General features: G+C 45.1%; 1 long non-coding RNA gene across 1 annotated transcript; it reads left to right on the forward strand.

Moving 5' to 3' along the window:
- The first annotated feature begins 4245 nt into the window (after nucleotides 1–4245).
- LOC130075641 (uncharacterized) lies at nucleotides 4246–27552 on the forward strand. The gene is made up of 2 exons (XR_008805558.1): nucleotides 4246–4423; nucleotides 27326–27552. It is a non-coding gene; the product is annotated as an uncharacterized LOC130075641 (long non-coding RNA).
- The last annotated feature ends 338 nt before the right edge of the window (nucleotides 27553–27890 follow it).

Genomic DNA, 27890 nt, shown 5'->3' on the forward strand with positions numbered 1-27890 from the left:
TGACACATAGCGGTCGCCTAGAAAAACTCAAGCTGGGGGGTCAGTTATATGTTGTATGTGCAGTCGCAGAGGAGACATAATTTAAGGACGCAATCGAGTCCCGGAAGAATATGATTTTATCCTCTTAGTGAAGAAAGCAACATTCCGGTAATGACACAAAAACGGATTTCAAATTGCTTTTCAAAAGCTCCCACAGCAAAGCGAATAAGAGAAGGGGGGGCAACATCACTGGATTTGACATCCGATTCATCGTTATGTGTAGCACCACCAGCAGAAAGCCGCCGGGATGAGCAGCGGCAGCTGACCCAAATGAATGAACCCACCACCGCCACCCTCACTACGAGCCACCCTCATCCCCTGTCGCCACACGCTGATAGTCAAAAAGCAGATGCAGGTGCACAGTCCTTCAGGCCTCCGCCTGATTATAATTTTCCAGTCAAAAAAAAAAGTGGGGAGAGCTTCGCACGCAGCTGTAGGGACTCCTGGTTCCGAGAGTGGAAGTGGCTGGAATATATTTCGGACAGTGATGGCATCGTGTGTGGGGTGTGCAGATCGGCTGTTAAAAGTAAACTGCTGTGCCCAACCACCGAGAGTTTGTTTTTAAATGATAAGGGATTTTCAAATTGGAAAAAAGCAACAGAGAAAATCAGAGACCACGAGAAATCTAAAACTCATTTAGATGCAACCCAAAGATTGGCAGCGTTGAAAAACACTCCAATAAATGCCCTACTCTCTGAAGCCAAGGCAAAGGAGCAGAGAACAGCGCGGAAAATCCTCTAACTTATTTTCAGCTGCGTAAGATTCTTGGGGCGCCAGGGGCTTCCACTGAGAGGGGATGCCAATCGGGATGGAGTCTTATGGCAGCTAATGCAGGAGCGAGTGCGCGATGATCCTGACCTCGATAAGTGGCTGAAAAGGAGAGACAACTGGATGTCAAACAACATCCAAAATGAGATTCTGGAGCGATTTGCGCATGACATATTGAGAAAAATTGGAGCAACAGCATCAAAAACCGACTTTTTTGGATTAACTGCGGATGGGACAACAGATATCAGTGGCAAAGAACAATTTTCAATCAGTCTGCAATTTAGCAATGACCACCTAGAAGTTCAAAATTTCTATCTTGGCTTTTACAATCCCCCTGACACAACGGCTGAAATCTTATTTCAGTGCATAAAGGATGTCCTGGTGCGCCTCCATTTGCCACTGGAGCGACTGAAGGGCTACTGCTTTGATGGAGCCAGTAACATGTCAGGGAGGTTCAATGGGGTGCAAGCTAAACTGAAGGAAGTATGTCCCGACTCTGTTTTTGTCCACTGCGCAAATCACTCACTGGATCTGGCGCTGCAAGAAGTGGCTCGTGAAGTGCGTCTTGTTGCTGATACGCTAAACTTTGTGCGTGAAGTCACTGTTACAATCAACGATTCAGCAAAGAGAAAAGCGTTGTATCAGTCCCTATTTGGAGCCGGAGACGTTGTGAATTTGCTTGGCCTCTGCCCAACTCGTGGTGCGTCAAGTTGCGTCACTGTCACGTTTGCTGGCCTGCTACGGAGAGATGATACAGACTTTCAGAACCTTGGAGAGTGACAAGGCGGTGAAAGGGGACACCCGTGCCAAAATTGCAGGATTGCTAAAAAAAGGCCACAAATATGCGCACAGTGTTTGGCTTGTTTGCCTGCGTAACCCTATTTACCCCATGTGAAGCAGTGGCACGATCACTTCAAGGAACCAAAGTCACAGCTCTAGGATCCATGGAAGCTGGCAAACTCCTTTGCAAACAACTGGGCACACTGCGACAGGATGAAACCATCACTGACCTTGTGGCCAAGACCAAGCAATATGCAGAGCGTTACGGCCTGAAGCCGCCACATCCAGTGCGCAGCAGCAAGACACCTGCACGCTTTCGCTATACACAAGTGGAGGAGTGACCAAGAGTGCAGCGAAGTGGAGGGTAAATGTTTGTAATAAAAAATACACAATTGGTCTTTTCAGTTGTAGTAGGCTAAGGTTATTTATGTTATATATATTTCTGTATTCAGTGTATCCGAACGTGTGGAAAAGGGAGATGTTTGAGGCGCTGGACCTGGTGCGCTCAGAAGTAGAGAGGCGTTTTGACCAGGTCGGAATCCAAGTTGCTGCAGCGCGAGAGCAGGCGATCATTGAGGCAGCTCAAGGAAAAAAAGTTAATGTGACTTCACTGAAACTCACCGGTTTTACAAGAGAGCGACTAAGTCATGAGTTGGACATACTGCGGGATATCTGTACAGGGCGTGAAGTTAACACAATTCGGGATGTTGTGTCCATTCTCCAAACCATGCAACCACAAACCCGTTCCATGCTGTCAGAGGTGGAAAAGCTCATCAAACTATGCCTGTGCCTGCCCATATCTGTCGCTGCATCAGAGCGCTCCTTCTCGGCTTTGTGCAGGTTGAAAACCTGGCTGCACAACATCATGTCACAGGAGAGACTAACGCACTTGGCCATCATGAATGCCCACAGTGATCTCCTGGATGAAATCGATGTCTCGACTCTGATAAATTTTTTTATAAGTCGAACAACTGAAAGAAGATCCACCTTTGGAAATGCATGAATTATTTTTTCCTTTTTGAGTAGTGCTAGCGTATGTGTCTAGCATGTTCATAGCTTTAAATGTTTTGACTGTCAATGCTATATCAATAGGGCCATTATATTCGTTCATTTTATGAATTTTCATGTTCCAAACAATATGAAATGTTGTGAAAATAAAACACAGCTCTCCCTCGTTCATTTCAGGGGTTCTATTTAATTACCATTTGTGCATTTTCATTCATTGTGCCTTGACACCGGTTCAAAACTGAGTCCTAAAGTCCGCGTAAGAAGCATAACTACGTTCACACCGCCGCCGACTTGAGCTGCAAAGAAGCTCTGGCCCTGTCGAGGACACTTGTCTAAGAGTACGGGGAAGCTTGTTGACGCTTTGGCCGCTCTGGCGTAGCAACATTATGTTCGAGAGAAGAGAAGTGTCACAACATGAAATGTAAACAGAAAAACAAGCAATATCCTACATTGACACTAGAAACCTTTTATAATTACAGCATTTTTATATTGCCTATTCCGCATCTCAACACACGCATAAAGCTTGCCACAAAGAACCGGCCAAAGTAAGGATTATGCATTAAACATTTAAATTGTTTATTAATAGTGTTTTCTGTCAGTTTTCGGTTCATTTATGAGACGCGCTCCAGTTCACGCGTCGGCGCCTCTGTGTCCTAATTCTATTGTCTACTATATTTGCTTCTTATTTATTAATCCAGTCAATTTGTTGATGAAAACATTGATTAAAATGAAGATACAATTTATACAAAACGAAATTCACTTAAAACAAAACAATAAGTGGTCAGAAAGAATTATGTCTGACCCATTCCAAATGTTTTCCGATATATGGTGAAAACTTGAAATATAAATTCTCAGAAAATGCATTTAATACCAATATATTGCAACGTCTGTTTATATACTCCATTAATAAAGGAGTCCAGACATTGGAAAAATATCAGTCCACATGCGTTTTATATTTAATATTTAGGTAGGCACTACTTTTAGCAAAATATTTTTTAGAAAATTCTACTAGACGACGTCACTCATAAATCATGAAATTTCACACATCCACCATCTCTTGAGTTTTATTAAAAATATTTAACTTTTAGGTAGCTAAATATTTTTTAGTATTTCTGTCAATTACACTAAGGTTAGATTTCATTGAAGGTAAATTGGAGCGGCCACACTGAGCTGTGCGTAACGCCCACAGACGTGAAGTGAACGAGACAGATGCTGACCGGTACTGTCTGAAATGGTTAACTCTGTGGCGATGCATGTGCAAAACAGATTTAACTAATCATAAAGTCAATCAGGATACATAACACAGCCTAGGCCTACACTAAAAAAATCCCCCCGCCCCCCCTATCACAATATAGTTCCCACGTCCCTGTCGTCGCTCCTCCTTTTATGCTTCCGCTCCTCGGTGGGAGATGCGAGAGAGACCGGTGCATCTCACAGGTGTCGTTCATTATCACTCACGCCACCGGCCTCGCGCCGCTCTCACGTCCCTCGCCCTCGTTCTGCTCGCCACAACCAACTAATTATAAATTTTGTGTGAAATTAATTTCTAACTCTGGTGGCAGCTAACGTTAGCCTTGTAGACGGAAGAGTGATTTATCTGATGTTTGGGCTGTTCTGGATTAGTGGGAGTGGCTTGTGGAGCTATGCAATGTGGTGCATTGTGGGAGTTGTTGTCTTACATACAAATGTGCCCTAAAGTTATTTTCTGTCTTTTCTCGGTCAAGAGGGCACCAAATTCAAAATTTCTTTTACATTTCGACTACATATATGACCCACTTTCAATAAAGATTAATGTTGAAATGGGTGAAGTGCTCCTTTAAGAGCGCACGTGGATGAGATACAAGTTTGATCGATGTGTACATGTGAAAAACGTGGCATTAACCATCAGGTTAGGTGTTTGATTATTTTATTGGTTTAGGTGAATTAAGTCCCACCCTCACTGGTGTATTGTGTAACGTGAGTGGTTGTTCGGGAGATGAGAGTTTTTTTTGACAAGCGCGGGAGGGGAGTGAGAGACACAAAAATGAGAGAGACACGCTTGCGGTAAGAGAGTGATTTGATTTAATGATTTACAAGTTTAAAAAATCTTGAACTGTAAGGTAGATCGGGTGTGTATAGCACGAACACATGGAGGATTAATTTGTGTTTACTTCTTTGAGATCTCCGCAAGTGTTTTACGGTCTTGTTAATCTGCCGTTCAGGCGCGAATACAGGCTGTTTAATTATCAATGCGCATATCTGCGCATATGAACTGATAAGTTAAAGCAACCGTAAATAACACTAAAGACTGTTAACGGAGTGGTTTTCCTTCACACCGAGGGAGACCTTGAGGACCAGATAGTGCCCCAAATACCCGCGTTATTTGGGGTTCCTCTGGCGGCGTGGGAGGCGTTTCGTCGGCTGACGAGGGAGAGCGAGGACGAGGAGCAGCGCGAGGCTTGCTACAGGATTCCTGGAATTGCTGTGTGGTTGCACGTGAAATTGAGGTATCTTGGTTTGATTTGTTTTGTGCTCAGGAGAGTGAAGGAGCCATTTTTCAGTTTCCCGGCCACCACGAACACGAGCGACGATTCAGGCCTGCAACGGGGTGGGTTGTGTGAAGTACTTGTGTGTGTGTGTGTGTGTGTGTGGGCCCACAACATTACATATTGGTTAACTTAGTATTTCTCAGGGCACTGAAAATATAATGTGTATATTCAGAGTATATTTTGTTATAATCTGTGGGAGTTATTGTATACATTCATCCATTTGAGGTCATTGGTTCAATCTATACTGAGTGTATTTGACCTGGAGACTAATTTCAGTAGGTCTGGCAACTGAGATATTGCTCTTCGGGGGTTAAATTGTGTCAGATTTACTGGCAATGTGATTGTGTGAATAATTCACATTCTGAAATTCGTTTTTGAGCTAGTTAACATTCAATAACTCTATTCCAATTAAATCCTATATGTTTGTTGTACTTTTACCAGTGTTTTTATTCTTTCAAAAGTGTTTGTTGCCTTGATTAGTTAAGATGCGTATAGATTTAATTATTTGTAACTTTCCAAAAGAAAAGTCCAGAGGGGCCTAACTTCAACATCTGTAGGCATATAGTTAGTGAATTTGGGGCGCGGTTCTCTATCTAGTAACAATAAGGACAGGTAGGGGGCGCTACATATGTCTCGTGTGATTATTTAACAGGAAATACCTCATGGAGGAGAACAAAATCAAAAAAGCCTGCTGCTTTGAGGCTTCCAGATGGACCATCGGCCGAATGAGAACCAACGTATGCATACCCTCTAGGGGTCGACCGATTATCGGCGCTGATATTAAGCATTTTTATGGTTATCGGTATTGGCCATTTTCAAAACCGATTTGCCGATAAAATTATTTTAATTTGAAATGCGCTATATTTGGCTCTAACGCAGCCACCTCTGTCGCTCGGAACTCACCACTCTGTAGACTAGACCAGTGTTTCTCAACCAGTGGGTCGCGACCCACTAGTGGGTCGTTGTTCGTTCTATAGGGGGTCGCGAGACTTTTTCTGTGTTAACCGGCACAGCCAAAAATTGGGCTTCACTAAAGGCTCATTGCAACAGGCTACGTTACATGCAACCAAATCCAAATAATCCGTTAGTAAACGCATTGACGGTTCAATCAGACTAAAAAGCCTTCATGTAAACACCTTAATCAATCCGATTGAGCTCGATCCGAATAAAATTTCAATTGGATTGAAAGGGGTGGTTTATTCCTTTTCTAATCCAACTGGGAGGACATGTAAACACTTGATCGGATTGAAAACCGAAACTGAAAGGACTGCGCATAGCATAATGATGTATGACGCGCTGAATGAGCTGTTCTTCCTTGTTTTGAGTATAAATGTATCTTAGCTTGTAGGCTACCATCATTCTAAAATTCTCCTTTCACTCAGCGTCTGTGAAGTGGAGCAGGACAACGTCCCACCAGTCCTTGTTTCAGACTCTCATTCACAGACGACTGGTTTTGGGTGCTGGGCATTTTTACTGCGTGATAAATAAGCAGTACGGCACAACAGTTCATATGCTCATTGTCTCCAAATTATGACCAGCAATGGATAAATATTAAGTTTGCTGTTTAAAACAAATAAAGAACCAATGTAAGAGAATAGTTAGTATGCGCAAACAGCGGGAAACTCTGTATATTCGTGCAGTGTGCGCATGTCAAAAAAATATAATTCGATTTGAATCTTGTGACATATAAACGCGCACATTAACCCGATCACGTTTAGCGTTAATGTAAACACTACATTCAGATTCATCAATCGGAATGAATTCAGTCCGATTGAAACAAAAGTTGTGCATGTAAACGTAGCCGATCCTCCAACGAATCGTAGGCTATTTTCATTCCTTGGATTCAAACCAGAAATGAATATCCACAACTCGCAGATTGTGCAACGAAGTTTCTCTTCCCATTTAGCACTACTATCTTTGTGAGTCGGGATTTTCAACAGTGACTGCAACGAAAACAAAAAGCAGGAATAGGCTGACAACAGTTATTTGTGTGCGACACTACGAGTCACACTTTTCCAAATTCCACCGCGTCTGGATATGATCATTTTAGAGCGGCAGTCTCAAGTAGGCTATCACATTAACGTGAGTAAAAAAGTCAGTTTGCCTCATAGTCTGCCTAATTATTGAAAATGTTTGTGTGTTTTTGTGATTATCATTAATTATAATAAGCATATAGGCCTACGGTGGAGCCTAGATCTAAAGAGGCATTTCAGTTATTGATTTATTTAGTGGGTCATATAACTGGCATACAAAAGAAAAGTGGGTCGCAGTAGGCAAAAGGTTGAGAAACGTACTCGGTTACTAACGTAACCTCTGCTCTCTCTAGAGAGGGAACGAGTACTGCGTAATATCTTACGCTATGGGGAAAACCTCTTTTCCTCGAGATATTGAAGCCAAAAATTATCCTTAATTTTTAATCAATGTAAAACGCTTTGCGGCAGCAGGCAGACATAGGCGAGGCGGCTCGCGCGCCTATTGGCTGCCCTGCGGCGAAAGCAGCAGCCTATCGAGAGCGGCTCTACCAATGGGGGCACTTCGCGCCCATTTCGTCACGTCCCGCCAGTAAGGGCGTGGTCTCGCCCTATATAAGCAGGTCGATAGCTGATACAAACTGGTTTTCATCGCCGAAGCGAACCAGAGCGTATTGTAAGCACGGCAAGATACGCAGTACTCGTTCCCTCTCTAGAGAGAACAGAGGTTACGTTAGTAACCGAGTACGTTCTCTTACGAGAGTATCTCTCATACTGCGTAATATCTTACACTATGGGGAACACAGTGTAACACGCCGTGCATACAGGGATGTATGTAGTGCATAATCACCATAGACTCACAGAGAGTGAAGGAAGAGGGGCTAGAAGCGTCATTCCTTATAAAATAGCATCCAGAGGAGCTAATCATATAGATATTATACCACGCAGCCAGGGTGAAAACACTTTCAGCCTAAACTGGGTGGCCATACATGTACATATGTGCATTTCATATGTATTTGTTTGAACACTGACGTTGACGAGTTAACTCCGTAGGTATCGAAATCTGGAACCGAACAACATGTCATTTTTCGATACTCGATAGTATCGAGGCAATTCGATCGATACCTAAAAAGTATCGAACTCGGTACCCAGCCCTAGTTACTTTCCAAGGTTTCAGAGCTGAAACGCACTTTAGATCGACCCTGAGGCGAAACAGACCAGCGGTCCATGCCCGGGGCGGAACTCGCGCTTTCAGCCACATCTGCAGTGGGCGCATGCGAAGCAGGCCCAGCTGGAGTACAGAGGCTGCTGAGGCCATCAGGCCCAGTATTTTCTGAAACCTTTTGAGCGGGACTATAGAGCCGTGGCGGAAGGAGTTCGCGACGCGCTGAATGTCTAGTCCGCGCTCCGGTGACAGGCGTGCTGTCATGGATAGCGAGTCCAGCACTGTTCCCATAAAATAAATTTTCTGACTGGGAGACAGCGAGCTTTTTGCCCAATTGACTGTGAGGCCTAGATTCTCGAGGTGTTCGAGTAATGTGGCCCTGTGTTCTATGAGCTCTGAGTGTGATCGAGCTAGAATCAGCCAATCGTCCAAGTAGTTCAAAACTCGCATGCCCCGAAGTCCCCGTGGGGCTCAACATGTCTGTGAGTGAATGTGGGCGCGGGACAGCGGGCACATTTACTGCACTGAAAACACCGTCGGCCTGAGCTGACTGAATGTGTGTTGGTTTCGTTTTTACAGAACCCGTGGGACATGTGGTGTGTAGTGTTTGTGGGCACTGAGACGTGGGCACATTCACTACGTTTAGTGCACAATCGACATGAGGCGATCTTGTTTGTGCGAGCCCTGCATTTTTGCGGGCTGTGTTTGTGTGTAGAAATGAGCACTGGGTTGTGGGCATTTTTATTACACTCATAACACCATCGGCTGTGGCCAGAACACCAGAAAATACACTGCTTATGTGATTTATCTGGGTCGCCGTGGAAACAGCATTTGTGTGCAGGCAAGCGGGCCGTGGCACTGGCTTGCTTACTGCAAAATACACTGGAACAGTCGCATTTTCTGGAACTGAACGAGCGAAAAAATTTCGGTGGAAGTCTGGCCGCGGCGAGACTGAAACACCGTCGATTTCCTAGGAGGCTAGGAAGACTTGTGTTGGTTTCGTTTTACAGAAACCGTGGTAGTGTTTGTGGGCACTGGGTTGTGGGCACATTCACTACATTTAATGCACAATTGACATGCGTTGATTTCATTTGTGCGAGCCCTGTACCGTGGCGGGCTGTGTTTGTGTGTAGAAATGAACCCTGGGCTGTGGGCATTTTATTACTCATAACACCGTCAGCTGTGGCTGGAAAACCAGAAAATACAATGCTTACATGATTTTTCTGGGTCGCCGTGGAAACGGCATTTATGTGCAGGCAAGCGGGCCGTGGTACCGGCTTGTTTACTGCAAAATACACTGGAACAGTCGCATTTTCTGGAACTGAACGAGCGAAAAGTTTCGGTGGAAGTCTGGCCGCGGCGAGACTAAATTTCTATCTGCTGCGAGAGCCGGGATCGAACACGGGTCTCTCGCGCAAAGGCTTCGGGTTCCGCCACTGAGCCACAGGGGAGAACTACATTAGCGCAAGCAGATAAGAGAGCGTCATCACAGTTTTGTGTGTGTCGGCGTTTGTTTGCAGGTGTGCGTGTTATACAACAGGCTCATTGCTGCAATATTGACATTTTCAGCTGCTCAAACTAAGAGGAGCTGAGAAATGTTTGAGAAATGGAGATTAGTCCGGCCTCGGCGGGACTAAAACACACTCTTTCCTCATTTGCCGGTGACGCACGCCCATGGGGGGCGGGGTAGATTTCTTATAACGTAAAGAAAGCTAGCCGCGGTTTTAGGGCTCGCGGTCTTGAAGCAGGCCCGTTTCCCTGACGACTCGCGGACAGAAGGGGGGATGTCCACAGAGCTCACCCAGTCCTCACTGTCCGACGCCAGGATAGAGCAGCAGGTCTCCTCTACAGATGCAGCTATCTCGTCGTCATTAATGGCGGAAGCGGCGGCGCGCGGCGGCCGTTATCCGTCAGTGAGCGACTTGAGTGAAGCTGGCAGGCGAACTGGCGAGCTTTCACGGGCTGGAGAAGGCTCGGGGACCCGCTGAGTACGGCGCTTTACGGCGCGGCACTGTAGCGGGTGGAACTGCAGTCTCGCTGAAGGATGCCAGGCGAGTCCTCAGTCACCGTAGCCAATAGCTCGCAGTGAGGGCAGCCGCCGTCGGCGAGCGCGAGAGCTGCATGATCCTCTCACAGGCAGGAAACGCATCACATGGTGGTCCCCGTCGCTGAGTGTGGCTCGGCACGAGCCACAGGAGGATGGCATCTTTAAAAAGACGCGGCCCTTTTAGATGATAGACGTGTGAGTCGCGGGGCGAGCACACACACACATACACACAGAGCAGAGTAAAGGATATATAGTACGCCGGAAAGCGCAGCAGGTACGGCGGCTGAAGGCGGCGAGGTGAAGGCCAGCGACTTCAGGCTCAAGGGCTCGTCCCGCTGAAGGCTTGCGTCGACGGCGCGGCTTCTCACTCCGGATCCAGCGATGCGTGTAGCTTTGCTGAAGAGATGAAAAAACAGTTTGTATCAGCTATCGACCTGCTTATATAGGGCGAGACCACGCCCTTTCTGGCGGGACGTGACGAAATGGGCGCGAAGTGCCCCCCCTTGGTCAAGACGTCACGCAGAGCCGCTCTCGATAGGCTGCTGCTTTTGCCACAGGGCAGCCAATAGGCGCGCGAGCCGCCTCGCCTATGTCTGCTTGCTGCCGCAAAGCGTTTTACATTGATTAAAAATGAAGGATAATTTTTGGCTTCAATATCTCGAGGAAAAGAGGTTTTCCCCATAGCGTAAGATATTACGCAGTATGAGATATACTCTCGTAAGAGAACCCTGGACTAGACTAATGTCCCCGCACATCTGATTTGTTGGGAGTCACGAGTCCGGCCAATCAGCGCGGAAAGCTGAAGGCACTGAAAGTTTTGCACTGTCACACCGAGAGCACTCGCTGACTGACTGGAGCTGCTTCACTGATCACGCATCAGTTGTCTCTCAAAGTTAAGGCAGCAGCAGACTTTGCTGAAGAAGCAATAGATTACTACACTGAAGTTGCAAAATACCTCAATATAATAGAGCCCTGTGATTTCCGCGATGCAGAAAACAGATGGAAAATCCATTCATAAATATGGAATTTACTGTATAAAGCGGAATATCATGGAATTTGTCAACTTTTTGATGAATTAATAAAAAGCAGGTCAGTACAAATCAAACCGCAAAAAAGACTATTTAAATATGAATCCTGCGTGTCTCTAAATGAATGGTGCAGACGCGTGATTTCATTTACCTCACACACACACACACTGGAGCACGCGTGACGCTTGTGCTGTTTTCAGCCTCAGCCGCATCATTATATGAGGACATGATTGCATAAACATAATCTCCAGAGTCGCTTAATCACTTCATGAGCTTTTTAATGCTTCAATTGAGAAAAGTTATCGTCATATTATAAACACACAGAAACTCAAAGATCTCCACGGCAACCCGTCAAAATAAAAGTTCGGTTTTTCACAAGGCCCTAAAAATTTAATTTTTGTTCAACTGTAAATAATTATAATTTTAATTAATTATAAATGCTTTTTGATTACTAAAATTGTATTTAAACATTAAAATAGTCTAAGTTTTACAAAATGTTTACAGGATGCTGCTGGGTGCTCCCTGCACTTTTTGCAAGTTATTATTATTAATAACAGTTCTCAGATTCAAAGATATGTTTAAATCATTTAAATAAAGTATTTGTCAAAACCCTTTGTTATTCTTAATTTTGACATTAATTTACAGTTTTACACCAGACATAGGCTATAATACACTCACCGGCCACTTTATTAGGTACCCCATTGCCTTCAGAACTGCCTCAATTCTTCGTGGCATAGATTCAACAAGGTGCTGGAAGCATTCCTCAGGGAGTTTGGTCCATATTGACATGATGGCATCACACAGTTGCCGCAGATTTGTCGGCTGCACATCCATGATGCGAATCTCCCGTTCCACCACATCCCAAATATGCTCTATTGGGTTGAGATCTGGTGACTGTGGAGGCCATTTTAGTACAGTGAACTCATTGTCATGTTCAAGAAACCAATTTGAAATGATTAGAGCTTTGTGACATGGTGGAAGTAGCCATCAGAGGATGGGTACATGGTGGCCATAAAGGGATGGACATGGTCAGAAACAATGCTCAGGTAGGCCGTGGCATTTAAACGATGCCCAATTGGCACTAAGGGGCGTAAAGTGTGCCAGGAAAACATCCCCCACACCATTACACCACCACCACCAGCCTGCACAGTGGTAACAAGGCATGATGGTTCCATGTTCTCATTCTGTTTACGCCAAATTCTGACTCTAACATCTGAATGTCTCAACAGAAATCGAGACTCATCAGACCAGGCAACATTTTTCCAGTCTTCAACTGTTCAATTTTGGTGAGCTCTTGCAAATTGTAGCCTCTTTTTCCTATTTGTAGTGGAGATGAGTGGTACCCGGTGGAGTCTTCTGCTGTTGTAGCCCATCCGCCTCAAGGTTGTGCGTGTTGTGGCTTCACAAATGCTTTGCTGCATACCTCGGTTGTAACGAGTGGTTATTTCAGTCACTGTTGCCCTTCTATCAGCTCGAACCAGTCTGGCCATTCTCCTCTGACCTCTGGCATCAACAAGGCATTTCCGCCCACAGAACTGCCGCTCACTAGATGTTTTTTCTTTTTCGGACCATTCTCTGTAAACCCTAGAGATGGTAGTGCGTGAAAATCCCAGTAGATTAGCAGTTTCTGAAATACTCAGACCAGCCCTTCTGGCACCAACAATCATGCCACGTTCAAAGTCACTCAAATCAACTTTCTTCCCCATACTGATGCTTGGTTTGAACTGCAGGAGATTGTCTTGACCATGTCTACATGCCTAAATGCACTGAGTTGCCGCCATGTGATTGGCTGCTTAGAAATTAAGTGTTAACGAGCAGTTGGACAGGTGTACCTAATAAAGTGGCCGGTGAGTGTATATAGGCTATATATATATATATATATATATATATCGGTTAAAAATATCGGTTATCTGTCTATTTGATCTGTAATAATCGGTATCGGCATCGGCCCTGAAAATCACATATCGGCCGACCCCTAATATCCTCATATAATAAGTTATACAAATATTCTTTAAACTGTGCCCTTTTGTTTACCAATATACTTACTTGGAATTTTGTTTCTAGGCAATTCCCAAACAGCCAAATGGAAATGACTGTGGTGTTTTTATCTGCAATGCAGACTTCCTTTCTCAAGGAAAGCCACTTACTTTCAGACCGGTACATGACCAAGCTACAATATTTATATTTCTCACAAACCTGATTCTTAACACTTGTTTGACTTTATGGTAACACTTTAGAATACTGTTTCTTACTTACTGCATAACTAATAAGGAATTAGGTCATTCTTTATTAACGCTTAAGTCACTACTGTTAACTACTAAGGAAGATGTAACTAATCAGTATGTAATATAATTTTATGATTGTGTTAATATCTGTCTGTTTGATTACAGGTGCTGTGAGAAAAAACTCGGTGACGCGGTCAGCCACAGATGCGGAGATGCGGAGGTCACCAAGCATGCTATCAGGTGGTTCAACCTGGTGACAGATCGGGCAACAAGGAGACGTGTCCCGCCTCCATCCACACAAACTGAGTAATAGGAGTAATAGGAGAAATGATTAAACTTTAAACCATCTTTTTATTGAACTTGTTGTTCACCAGTTATTCATTTTCTGATATTTTAGCATAGTGCAGCATTTCATTGAAGTTGTAGCCTAATAGATAAAATATGTTATGTTTACACCGACCTAGGCCTATAACTGTACGTTCACACCGCCGCCGACTTGAGCTTCCAAAGCGGCCGGAAGTCATTCATTTTCAATGGAAGCTGGCTTCTCTCAGCTGCAAGGAGCGTCCAATCCCTCGGCGTCGCGTTTTGAGCGTTTTGAGCGTCAATCAGAAAGTTGAAAGAAGCTCAACTTTATGGTAATTAGCTATGATGCGGTTCAGCGGCAAAACGGCAGCAACCAATCAGAATAAAGACGTCCTTCACTCTGGCTGATTCCGGAAAAACATACGATGTGAACTTTCGTTCCTACCAAAACATTAGTTCCGAGAAAATGGAGGAGAAGCTGATAATCGCTGTTGCTGTTGCCAGCCGGTGATACTCTCCGAATTGATAACGGTCCTGGAGGGTGTCATGAACCCAAAATCTCCGAGTCCGTCTTCTCCGCAAATACAGTAAAGCAGCACCAAACACAACAACTTCGCGATTTCCATAATGATCCAGTGATACACATTTGAGAATGAGCGCAACTTTTATTTGAAATATTTACAAACAATCGTTTTAAGCGGGAATGCAATTCATTTGCTCACGGTGACAACGATTTGACCAATTGCACTAATGCAAATAATAGCCTAATGCAAATAATAATAATAATAATAATAATAATAGCTAATTATTATTTTTTTCCCCGACCAAATGTGACCAAAACGGTTATAAAAATGCTGTCATTATAAAAGGTTTCTTCAATGTATTGCTTGTTTTTTCTGTTTATTACATTTCATGTTGTGACTCTTCTCTTCTCCCTGCTACGTCAGAGCGTCCAAAGCGTCAACGAGCTTCCCCGTGCTTTTTGACAAGCGTCCTTGACAGAGCGGCCAGAGCTTCTTTGACGCTCAAGTCGGCGGTGGTGTGAACGTACAGTAAAGCACTAAATTAGGTTTTGACCACAAAATGAATGTAGATTAGCCTGGCCCACATAGGCTACTTAACAAACCAGAATAGGCTATAACCTATAACTTTCCATAAATGTAAATGTCAATTTTATATTTTATATTTCCATTGAGTAGTGATTACTTTTGTACAGTAAATTGATGTCTTGTATCGAAACTTTTATGTTAGGCCTATTTACAATATTGTTAGGTTAAAAATACAAGGCGATGTAGATTTAAGCTTAGGTCTATATTGCTGTAGTACTAGCCTAGGCTAGCCCTATAGTTTTTGGTTTTATCCTATAGTTTAGTTTATCCTATTTTATCCTACAGCAAGAACAGAAGGGATTTTAAAAATGAAATAAACGGGTCCAAAACGGACCCGGGCCAGATGAGCCTTAATTTTTGTCCGTTGCGGGTCCGCGGCGGATGTATGTATCAATTTGCGGGTCCCAAAGGACTCGCCGCAGAGGTAAGGTTTTAATCGCAGATGCGGAGCGGATGCAGCGCGGAGCCACGGCGGCGCCTTCGTTGCGGATCCGTCACTGCGAGCAAGTGGACGCCGATACGGGTCCGTTTCGTGGGTCCGTTCCGGAAGCCGCGATACCTCCGCGGCCTTTTGCTGTGTGGGGAGTCACTAATCATAGATCTTGACTTCTTGCTCTTTGTAGTACTTAGTAAGAAAGACATTTCCCATGCCCCGGAAATGTAAATTTCTTAGAATTAATAACCAATATTGAGTGTTCAATATTGGTGATGTACCAAGTAATTGGTTTTAATGTTGATGTAGCTACATCCAAGTTAACCCGATTAACTGATCCAAATATTCATAATCAATTATAACAAGTTATAATTGATTATTAATATTTCATAGAGCTAATTTGCTGCAATAGACAGGAGTAACTAACAACTACTAAATTAATACCATGAATGGATAAGGAAGTGAAGTGCAAAAGATTGTTAAATGTAAGTGATTGAGTTGGATGTTCCTATAGTAGTTACACGTTATCTTATGGAAAGATTTAACTCTTATTTCTCTGCACTAATAAGGTGAATAACTTTATTCTAAATTCAACAAATAAACTGAATGCTGAATGCTGAAGTCCATGCGTTCATGACCTCAAGGCTAGATTATTGTAATGCTCTACTGGGTGGTTGCCCTGCACGCTTAATAAACAAACTACAGCTAGTTCAAAACGCCGCAGCTCGAGTTCTTACCAGAACCAGGAAATATGACCATATTAGCCCGGTTCTGTCAACACTGCATTGGCTCCCTATTAAACATCGTATAAATTTTAAAATATTGTTGATTACCTACAAAGCACTAAATGGTTTAGCTCCGCAGTACTTGAGCGAGCTCTTAACGCATTATAGTCCTTCACGTCTATTGCGATCTCAAAATTCCGGCCAGTTGATAATACCTAGAATATCTAAATCGACTGCTGGCGGTAGATCCTTTTCCTATTTAGCACCAAAACTTTGGAACAGTCTTCCTACCATTGTCCGGGAAGCAGACACACTCTGTCAGTTCAAAGCTAGACTAAAAACACATCTCTTTGACCTAGCATACACATAATACATTATAGACTTCTATAAATTCAATGTTAGGCTGCATAGATTAGGTCAGCCGGAACTGGGTACACTTCCCTTAAATCTTGATGTACTCGCTACATCATAAGAAGAATGGCATCTACGCTAATATTAGTGTCTTTGTTTATCCCGAGGTTTTCCCGCAGCCTGCCGGATCCAGGCCGTGTCCAGATCTGACGAAGGAGATTCGCCTGGACCCGATGACAATGCAGTGCTGAAGTATCCACTATCCTCTCCCTGTGGAGGATCCCTTTCCCACTCTACAGATAAAGCGCTGTGAATTCCGGCTCGCGTACCCCGAAGTGATAAAATAAAACAAAATTCTGTATCAAAAAAAAAAATTATAGGCAAAAAGTAGTTTGTTTAGGCTGGGTTGTATGAATTACAAACCTGCGCACATATTTTAAAGAGCACATAACTATAGAATTCTGAATGAGCATGTGAACGCCGTCAGCGTTAATCACAGGTTCGCGTTTAAAGTCTGATCATTTCGACGGAGGTGAATCAATCAAAGTTAACTTTAGCTGGAAGTAACATTATTCAAGAACCGCTATAACGCCAAAACAATCTGTTACCTTAAATTATATGTTTATCTCTGTAAAGCTGCTTTGAAACAATTCATTGTTAAAAGCGCTATATAAATGAAGATGACTTGACTTGACTTGACTTGAATGATTATTTGTAAATAACTGACATCAGCTATGTAAAATCTAATCCAAATTAGAAAATCATGTACTGACGTTACCGACGTTAGATAGGTATGCCTGGCGAGATACACGGGTGAGGTGCACTGTGGATTAAGTGAATAAACTAGGGATTTCACGAGCCAATTTTTTTAACTGATCAGTATCAGCTATCCTAAGACCGATCCTTTATTTTACATGCCGGTGTTGTGCAGTAGGTGGCGGTATGCACCTTTAAGTGGGTTTGCCAAACACCTATCACTATTAAAAGGAAAAGAAGAAGCTAAAATGTGCTTGAGTGACGCGCGAGAACCAATGAGGTCTGTTCTAGCACGTCTGTCAGTGTCTGTAACGTAAGAGGCAATAGGATCCAAATGTGAATGAATGAATCAGTTTATTGTTAACAGTTCAGAAAACAGATATAAGATGCAGGTCAGACTCGTCGGGACAAAACCTCAAACGATCTGACAAAGACAGGACGAAATCGCAGACAATAAATAGGACGCTAACATGAGAATCAGCTGCCGGTGATCAGCTCATCAGCAGCGATAATGAGTCGCGCCCGCTCACACACTCATACACACACAGAGCGAGGGCGAGTCAGTGAACCTATGAACCGTTACAACGATATACACACACATGTGTTCAACCTTTCGTGTTTAGCATATTTGATTCTTACTTTTGTTCATCTAAATTCATCTATTTACTATTTATTTTTATCTGCTGTCAGACTGTCTGAGATGACTGTCTGAGATGACGTTGCCATAACGCGTTGCTGTGGGTTACATTTTGCTTTGGACTTGACTGACAGACTGGCATGTAAGGTTTTGGATAGTAATGACTCAAGTGTTACTACATCCTTCTAAAGGAATTACTATTCTAAAGTGAAAAGCATGATAACTCCCTAGTAATTACTGAATTCATTGTAAGCTTTTGAGGTTTTTGTAAGGTTTTGGATAGTAATTCCTTCCGATGGATTTGGTAACATTTGAGTCATTACTAGTGGGTTACCATAATCTTCACCTTAGAATACTGATCCAAATAATTAGATCCTTTAGAAGGATGTAGTAACACTTGAGTCTTTACTATTCAAAACTTTATAAAAAAAACTCAAGCTTACTATGATTTCAGATTACACGATTTTAGCCCGATTTTGGCACGAACCGTTTGACGTAGGGTGTCGTGGGGATTCGTAAACGACAACGGGTGTCGGGACGCAAGATTCGATAGTTTCATCTCGTACAGTGTGTCATAGTGGACGACAACCGACGCCGCGTCTGCGATGCTTCACGACATCACGATAAAAAGACTAGCATGTTTATTTATTTTTTCGGTCCTCCAACGACGGGTTCCGTCAAGAGTGAGAGTGCGTGTGTATGTATGTGTGCGTGCGAGTGAGTGTGTGTGAGTGAGCGTGAGTGTGTGAGAGTGAGCGAGTTTGTGTGAGTGTGTGCGAGTGAGAGTGTGTGTATGTATGTGTGCGACAGTGCGAGTGAACGTGTGCGTGTGAGACGGCACACGATGACTGGTCGGGAAGCAACGTGTAGTCTGACATATTTCATGTCCACGACACGACAAGATTTTAGGAGTCAAAATCGTGGAATCTGACACAGTGACTATCGCAACAGACAAAAAAATCGTGTAATCTGAACCAGGCAGAAGTCATTACTAGTGGGTTACCATGATCTTCACTTTAGAAATAATTTTGCATTATATTAGCATTTATTTGCTTGGTTGGGATTGAAATCTTGCAGGAGTGGGCGGTCAAAAAAATATGGGTTCCGCAGTCAGTAACATTCTCTTCCTCCATAGGAGGCTAGGCTAAGGGATTCATTATTTAATATTTAATGTATGTTTAATGTTTTTTAATTATTTTTTTTAAATTTATATTTAATTAGTTTAATATATCTATTTTATAAGTAATTCAATTAAATATTGTGCCTTGTTAGGTTATCAGTTTAACGTCTCAGGTTACGACTGTAACCTATGTTCCCTGAGAACAGGGAATGAGACACTGCGTCAAATGACGCTTTGGGGAACGCCTCAGGCGTGACAGGTTTCTGAAATCACAATCAAATCACGTCAATCACATTGACCGGCGACAGCCCGTGAATCATTAATGTGAATGATTAACATGCGACCTGGAAGTATAAAGGGCGCCTTGCAAACATGACAATATCCTTTCGTCTGAAGGCAAGGAGACGCAGTGTCTCGTTCCCTGTTCTCAGACATTCCCTTTCGAAAGGGAACTCGCACTGCGTTGAATGACGCTTTGGGGAACGATATACTTACGCCGCCATGCTAAGGGGAGTGCATGCCCATTGGCAGTGACAACTGTCCGAACCAGCAAATTCAAATGAAATGCTAGAACCACTCACCCTCAGGTCACACTGGGCTGTCAGTGACAGCGTTCCCTACGGTCATAGCCCAAGCTATAAGCCTCACAGGAAAACCTCCATAAACATAGTTAAATGAAAGGCCTACCTGGGCCTGCTCAAAGGCCTAGGACCACAATTTCAATTAGAAGGGGTCCCTTCTAGGGAATGTGGCTAGGGAACCCAAAGGAACCCCAGCCAGTCACTATTCAGGGGAACGTACTCACCCCGAAATGCCACCAGGACGGCCTGACCCGGCATCAGTTACATAGACACTTAGTCTGGCCACTTCCTGTCTGTCCAAAGACAGAGCCTCTGGACACTTGCCTTAGGTAAGGCATCCAACCCGAAGCACTGCGAAGCTGGCAGTGAACCACTCGGCCGGATCTCAGAGACGGGATATCCCGGAGAGTATGACTCAGCATAGTGCTTCCCAACCCTTGCCAGCGAGGGGAGTTTCTCTACTCGATCCACGGATCTACCCAGTGTTTATGTTTCAAAACACTGAGGAGGCCTGTGAAGGCCTAAGGACTGATCTAACTGGGAGGCCTCACGAGAGGCCTACGACCGTCTGACCAGACTCAGGAGTCTGCGTGCTCATAGTGACCCTCGATGAGGGGAGCACATGGTCCGCCTGGTAGGCAAAACCAGGCTGTAGGCAGGAAAGAGGTTCCGGGAGGGAACCAGTAGCAGAGAATGAACACTTTAGTCGAGCCAGGGCACAAGCTCGCCTTCAGCAGCTGCCTGCTAAGACCAGCTGAACTGATAGCAAGAGGCCACTAGCTTCCTGAACCCAGCACCGCTAGGGAACCACTCACAAGGAGGCCAGGTGAGGCCTACTACCTGATAGCAACAGTATGTGGTCACCTACAGGGAGGCCTAGTGAGGCCTACTACCTGACAACGATAGTACGTGGGGAACTTACCCTTAGGGAGGCCTGGTGAGGCCTACTACCTGAAAACCACAGTCTGTGGGAACTCGCCTTCAGGGAGGCCTGGTGGGGCCTACTACCTGATAATCACAGCATGTGGGAACTCATCTTCAGGGAGGCCTGGTGAGGCCTACTACCTGACAGCCATAATATCTGGGAGCTTTTTCTGCTACCCGATAGTAAGTCAGGCTAGCTGTCCAGTTGTCTGTCCTTGGGGCTTGTCTCCAGGGAGGCCTGGTGAGGCCTACTACCTGATAACCATCTTAAGTGGGAATTCACCTTCAGGGAGGCCTGAGGGGCCTACTACCTGATAGCAACTGGTAGCTGTGTCCGGGTGATAGTTCCAAGGCGGCCTCCTAAGGACAGCCAGCTGGGGACTCGCCTATCAGGGAGGCCTGCTTGGGCCTACTAGCTGATATCAAGTCAATTCTGCTAGAAAGGAACACTGTTGGGAACCATACTACACTAACATAACTATTGGGCCCACCCACAGGAGGCCTAATATGGCTAGCTACCTGGTAGCGGCTATAAAGTATGTCCCACAATGTTGGGACTCACCTCCGAGGAGGCCTGTTTAAGGCCTACTACCCATCGGTGAGTCAACTGCCCGAACCACCAAGGCCAACCACGAGAAGTAAGCTGGCCTACAGCGCCCTCTTGGGGGCTGCCCATTCAAGGAGGCCTGCCGAGGCCTACTACCTGACGGCGCAGCCTTCTTCAGGGAGGCCTGGTGGGGCCTACTACCTGATAATCACAGCATGTGGGAACTCATCTTCAGGGAGGCCTGGTGAGGCCTACTACCTGACAGCCATAATATCTGGGAGCTTTTTCTGCTACCCGATAGTAAGTCAGGCTAGCTGTCCAGTTGTCTGTCCTTGGGGCTTGTCTCCAGGGAGGCCGGGTGAGGCCTACTACCTGATAACCATCTTAAGTGGGAATTCACCTTCAGGGAGGCCTGAGGAGCCTACTACCTGATAGCAACTGGTAGCTGTGTCCGGGTGATAGTTCCAAGGCGGCCTCCTAAGGACAGCCAGCTGGGGACTCGCCTATCAGGGAGGCCTGCTTGGGCCTACTAGCTGATATCAAGTCAATTCTGCTAGAAAGGAACACTGTTGGGAACCATACTACACTAACATAACTATTGGGCCCACCCACAGGAGGCCTAATATGGCTAGCTACCTGCCAGCGGCTCTAGGGCTGACAGAAAATGTATCTGTGCCCAACCTAGGGGAGTGGGGCTTGTTTGTGAGCCAAACCACCTACAACCCAACGCCCGAGCAGAAGCTCAGCTCAGCGAGTGAAGCCTATACTGGCGGCCTAGATATGTATGCCAGTTCTGCACGGCAGGGTCGGGCAGACAGAATCAGTCCTCTTCGTGAAGCGAAAGACGGCCTAACCCTGCTCAATAAAGACATATGTACCACGGCGGCCTATTTGAGGCCTAACCATGTTCTTATAAACCATCCTCTGCACCACGCTGCATTACTCTTGTTGCCCCAGAATGCAGAGAAGGGGGCGGGCCTTGGCCTAACGACTCCCATGGGAGAAGGCTGTTATACAGGGATGCTAGGAACCTACATTCACAATGTGAAGGGTCAGAGGCAGAAATGCTATTTTTAGCAGAGCGTCTCCATTATCCCTGGCAAAGCCTAGGCCAGCTACAGAGGCGGCCCTGGTGAGGGCCAACCTGCAAGCATAGATCTACCTGAGGGCTCGGAGGAGCTACAGTCTTACTAAAAAATATAGTCTGTATTATTCCATACAAGGGGCTGCAGAATCGCTCAGCCTACAGAAACCAAAGAGCTCAAGGGGCGAAATACTCAGGAAGAAGTCAGACGGCTCAGTGGGCCGGACATAGATCTATCTGAAGCTCTAGCGTCAGTCAAACTCCAAGTAAAAAATTCTATGAGAGAGAGACCAACTACTCTACCCTGAGGTGGCTAACAGCCCAAGGGCTATTATAGTTTCACATCACAAGAGAAGCCCATATACCTGGTGCTTCTTCCTATCGTTCTAGCCACCTAAAGGGGAACTTCAGGGCCCCAATAATCCAAAAATGTACCTTACCTTAGGACATTCACATGACCCCATATCTCTATACAGGGAACGAGGTCTGTAGAGAGATACATTTTAGTGTTAGTTGCACACAAAAATTTACTCTTAAAAAAAAGACCAGTCAGCTCACCTGCGGCGTGCGAAGTGAAGACTCACCAGACAGTTCTTTATGAACATGGGGTCTACCACCTTTACATGCCTGAAAAGAGGCACTCTAACTAACCAAGCTGAGGCGGGCCAACAGAACATTGTTCTAACCATGAGCCCAGCCTCAGGCCTGATGTCAGAAGCACCTGGGGAGTCGGGGAAGAGAGGAAAGGGCAAAGATATAATCACGCCCTCAGGGAAGATGATCCATGACCGACGCAATGTGCGTTTGTGCTGGATCACCTCCCTCAGATCCCTCTTCTTGCGGGAGTCGCGCCTCCTCTGCGACCTACTCCTCCACGGAGGAGGCGCACGAGAGGTGACACTGGCCCTCTGGCCCTATCTAAGGTCCTCGGACCATGATAGGCCAGGCCCTCCCATCTGTCTGGGCCTGGACACGGATCTCAGCGGTATGTATGTCCTGGATACAGCTGAGCGCGCCTTCGCCTCTCTGAACTTTCCAACCACCGCCACCACGGAGGTGCCGAAAAGCTCAGAGGGTGAAACCAGCGAATCGAGGAGAAAGCCTTTCTCTTTCTCCCCGATGTCGGCCAGGTTCAACCACAAATGTCTCTCCGTAGCCACTATCGTCGTCATCGACCGGCAGATTGCGGCAGCAGTCTGTTTGGTGGCCCGGAGAGCTACTTTTTTCATTTGCGGCGCAGCTCAGTAAGCGCCTCAGGGGCCCCACCCCCTGGTCGAGATCCCCCAGCAGATCGGCCTGGTATACCTGCAACACCGCCATGATGTGCAGGCTAGCACCGGCCTGACCCGCTGACGTGTATGCTCTGCCATTCAACTGGCAGGGTTGGAGCTCGCAGTGTCGATTGTCCCATCGATGCATACCCACGTTCTCCTATCCTCTCAACATCAGCGAGACTAGCCCGCTGATGTTGGTGGATACAGGCAGAGTATGGGTTCTTCCATATCCTCTCAATCTCAGTATGAGATCGGGAAGAAATGAAAGGCTCACCTGAGCTGGTGGTTCTATGACCAGGGAAAAACCGCTCTCATCGCGAGCGATTTCTCCCCCAACGAGCAGCCACGTTAGCTGCAGCCTGCCCGCGGCGCGTTCCATAACACCAACCAGCTCAGCATACACGGGGCAGGGTGGCTGAGAAGATACAGGATATATCCTATTATCACCACCCTCATCAGCCATCTCCTGTTTGTCCGGGAGAGCGCTCGCTGCCGGACTAAGTTTTCCTTTTTTTTTTTTTTTTTTTTTTTTACTTCATCCATTTGCAGCTTACCCTCGTCAGCCGCCACATCGTCTGAGAGGATTACACCCCTCTCAAGGCGATCGGCGGGCTTCATCTGGGAACCTGACATCCAGACGCTGAACCATCTTCTCTCGAGAAGAGGGACAGGCGAGAGCGGAGCGTTCACAAAGAAAAATTCTCACAATTTGTACAGGCAGTTCCCTCGAGAACTGCCTGTGCGCGCTCTTCCTTCCCAGACAGAAAAATGCACAGTTCGTGTGTGTCACCCAGCTTCAGATATGTTGAGCACGGGTCTGCACACTTCTGAAAGCATTTCATAATTACCTGATTTTTTAAAGCGGTTACAGACAAAACAGTCCCTGAAGACGAAAAAGATATTGTCATGTTATACTTCCAGGTCGCATGTTAATCATTCACATTAATGATTCACGGGCTGTCGCCGGTCATTGGCCCTCATTTATCATTCTTGCGTAGAAACGGGCGTATATGTTGGCGTAAGATTATGCTTACACTCCTCTCACCGCCTGATTTATGAAGCTGTGCGTACCTTTGAAATCCAGGTGTATGCAATACCTGCCCTTGATAAATCCCGCGGCTGAAAACGATCGTCATTAGAATAACACGCCCCTATATATTCAAGTCTCCGCTTCCCCCACGCCCTCATTTTACGCCATGGACACACGGAAGACGGCAAAGAAGAGAAACTTCTCTGACGTGGAGCCAAAATGACCTATCACAATGCAATATTTTACAGCACGTCTTTTGAATTAGCATTCAATTTCGAATCACGTTACATGTCTTGGGGTGTACAATAGTGATGATGTGATGTGGGGTACCATTCATTCACATTAATAATTGCATGACAATTTGTAATATTCTTCTTATTAGGCTATTAGTATGATTTGTATTATTAATTACGCTTATAATAATAATGACATTCTTCTTCTAAATAACAATTTGTATTATTATTATTATTTAAAAGAAGAAGAATGTATTTTTTATTATTTTGTCAGTCTGAATGATTTTTTGGTCATTGAAAGCCTTTCGTTACCGAACCCAGTCCGTGCGCACCTGCCGGGCCAAACCCTGAAACGTCAGGGTAAAGCGCACAGGCTCGCAACTGAAGGAATACATATGCTTACAAATCAAATGCTTTGGTAAAGTCACACAAATTAAACATTGAAGTCCATGTTGCACAAAAATAAACACTGAAGTTAATAATTACTATGTTGTTGTTTTTTTATTTTACAGTGGGTCGTAATATATTATATCTTTTAGTTTGTCAGTGCATTTTGTGGTGTTAGGAATTGTTTTTCTGCGCATTTCCGCACTAACTCAAAACGTGCGTACACCACCTCCTGAGCTGGCGTAGAATTTGAGCGTGCCGTACGCCAACGTCCATATTGATAAATCTCAAAGTCACCGTGGTTTTGGGTGTACGCTGGAAATTTGGTGTACGCACTTTTGATAAATGAGGGCCAATGTGATTGACGTGATTTGATTGTGATTTCAGACACCTGTCACGCCTGAGGCGTTCCCTAAAGTGTCATTCGACGCAGTGCGAGTTCCTTTTCAAAAGGGAACTGTTATGGTTAAGTGTGTGTGTGTGTTGTTCAGATATGTTTTAATATTTTTAGGCTCCACTAGTTGATGTTTTGTTTTAACATAGTTTTATAAGGCTAATAAAAAGCTATCCAAATGTGTTTGTCATTTTGATGTGCTAGCATTACTTTATTATATGGTTTGTATAATTTTGTGTAATAATGTTTGTGTAATTTTTTTCACAATTTCTACAAGCTGTAACAGAATGTTTGTGCGGGAGGGAGTAGATACAAACATTGCAAGTTTACATGTGCAAACGTTAAAAATTTTAACTCAACTGACCTTTTAATAAACGTAATGTCTACAATAGTAACCTAGACGTTCCCTTTCAGTCAGTCGCGTTCAACGGTGCATCCCATCTGAACTGACAAATTAGGATCCCTACCAAAGCGCCACTATTGCTGCCCCTTCCAGGACAAACACAGCTGTTCCTTCTGACCTGTACAGTGGACTATTGGATAACACTGGGAAAGTGTGCCTATTCCAAGAGGAAAGGAACACTATGGGTTCACACCCTGCCAGTAGGGAGGTAACATGTGGAGATTACACATATGGACTGACCATTAGGGCATTGCTACATACGGAAGGTCACTGGGGTAGATTCAGCCTCTCTGGGGTGAAGTCAATACCAGCAGAGATGGCAGAGCGGGCTTACGAGTGTTAGGCCTGGCGTTAGACGTCTCCACCGCATCTGACAGGGTTTACCAGCTGGGGAACTCCTGAGGAGCAAGATAAGCGCACATATGTGGTCCTAAGAAGGGGAATGGCGCAGCAAGCGAGACACAGAGCGTGGACCTCCCGACTACTGGCGGCGAGTAGATGGGAGGACACTGGCTCTAGATGGGAGGACACTGGCTCTAGCCAGGTTCACCACCTGGTCCTAGAAGGGAGTGGTGGGAAACTTAGGCACATATCCGGGCCGGGGTTTTAGGATTACGTGAGAGTTGGCCTGCCCAAATTTCAGGCATGTTTCGCTGACTGAAAATGCGCGTCAGTAAAGTCAAGTCAATAATATTGTTAAAATGTAAGTATCCCCAACTAAGCAAGCCAGAGGCAACAGTGGCAAGGAACCAAAACTCCATCAGGAGAAAAAAAATATTTTGGGAACCCAGGCTCAGTTGGTGGGCCAGTTCTCCTCTGGTCAATGAACGAAAACGGTTCATTAAGATTCAGGCTGAAAAGAAGCACGACACAGAGTAGGCATTTACGGGGACTTCTCAGTGAGAAAAACACCGCCCAATGAACAGGTTCCACTTCAGAGCATAAGCATGCCTTGTAGAGGGCACTCTCGCTGAAGTGATGGTGTCTACCACCGCTGGGGGTAGCTCACGATATCCTGGTAGCACTTCGGAGCATGCTCTTGATTGCCTCAGCCTGCTTCTAGTCTGTCGAGAACTGCTGGGCACACTCCTCGACAGCGTTGCCGAATGGTATGCCGAATGAGATGGGAGCATCTAGAAAGCGTGCTTTGCCGACATCTCGCACCCCTACAAGGTTTCGCCAGGGGGCACTTCTGAACCACCAAGGTGGACATTTTGTGGCCGAGGGCCTGCGCTGTGACTTAATCACAGTCAGTCATCACGCGTAGTTCCTGCATCAACCTCGGCTCAGAACTACCCTCGTGCATACGAGTGCTTTGCCTTAGTAGACTTGCAGGGTGACATGGCATGCAGGGCGGAGGTGGCTTTACCAACAGGAATGGGAGCTGTGAATGACCCCACCAGGTAGCAGTAGAGTTGGGTCCGAGTCCACCTTTGTCGAGTCCGAGTCAAGTCCAAGTCCTTAACAATCGAGTCCGAGTCCAAGTCCGAGTCCAAAGAGGGCCGAGTCGGACTTGAGTCCGAGTCCTTAACATCCGAGTCCGAGTCGAGTCCGGCCGAGTCCACAAAGATTTAAATGATTTGAAATTGACCTTTCACAAAGATCCGCCCCTCTTAGTTACTGTTGCTACGTCCGATAAGCCATTCAGCTCTCACTTCACATGTTCTCACACAGTGAAAAATATATTGCGGAGCAAAGAGGACACTGACAATGCGCCAACATACAAGACAGAGCAGCCTACTTTTGGTATGAAATAAAAGTTAAATTATTTTAATACATTTAAACAAAAATTATTATTATGAAATTCAAACAATAAATACTGTTTTGTGGTGCTTTAATGTGTAGGCCTCAGTTCAAGCAGCACATTAACTGATAATCTCTTCTAGTTATAGCACGAATTAAACATGAATGAAAATCAGAACTGCAAAAAGAAATCAAAATTATTGCAATGTATAGCCACAGTGATACGTTTACCTATTGTACATCTTTCAGAATCTGCAATGTAATACTCAAGAATGCAACACGATGCATTAAGAGC

The sequence above is a fragment of the Rhinichthys klamathensis genome, unplaced genomic scaffold, assembly GCF_029890125.1.
Source record: "Rhinichthys klamathensis goyatoka isolate OS25496 unplaced genomic scaffold, OSU_Roscu_1.1 h1tg000595l_1, whole genome shotgun sequence".
In the NCBI taxonomy this organism is placed as follows: Eukaryota; Metazoa; Chordata; class Actinopteri; order Cypriniformes; family Leuciscidae; genus Rhinichthys; species Rhinichthys klamathensis.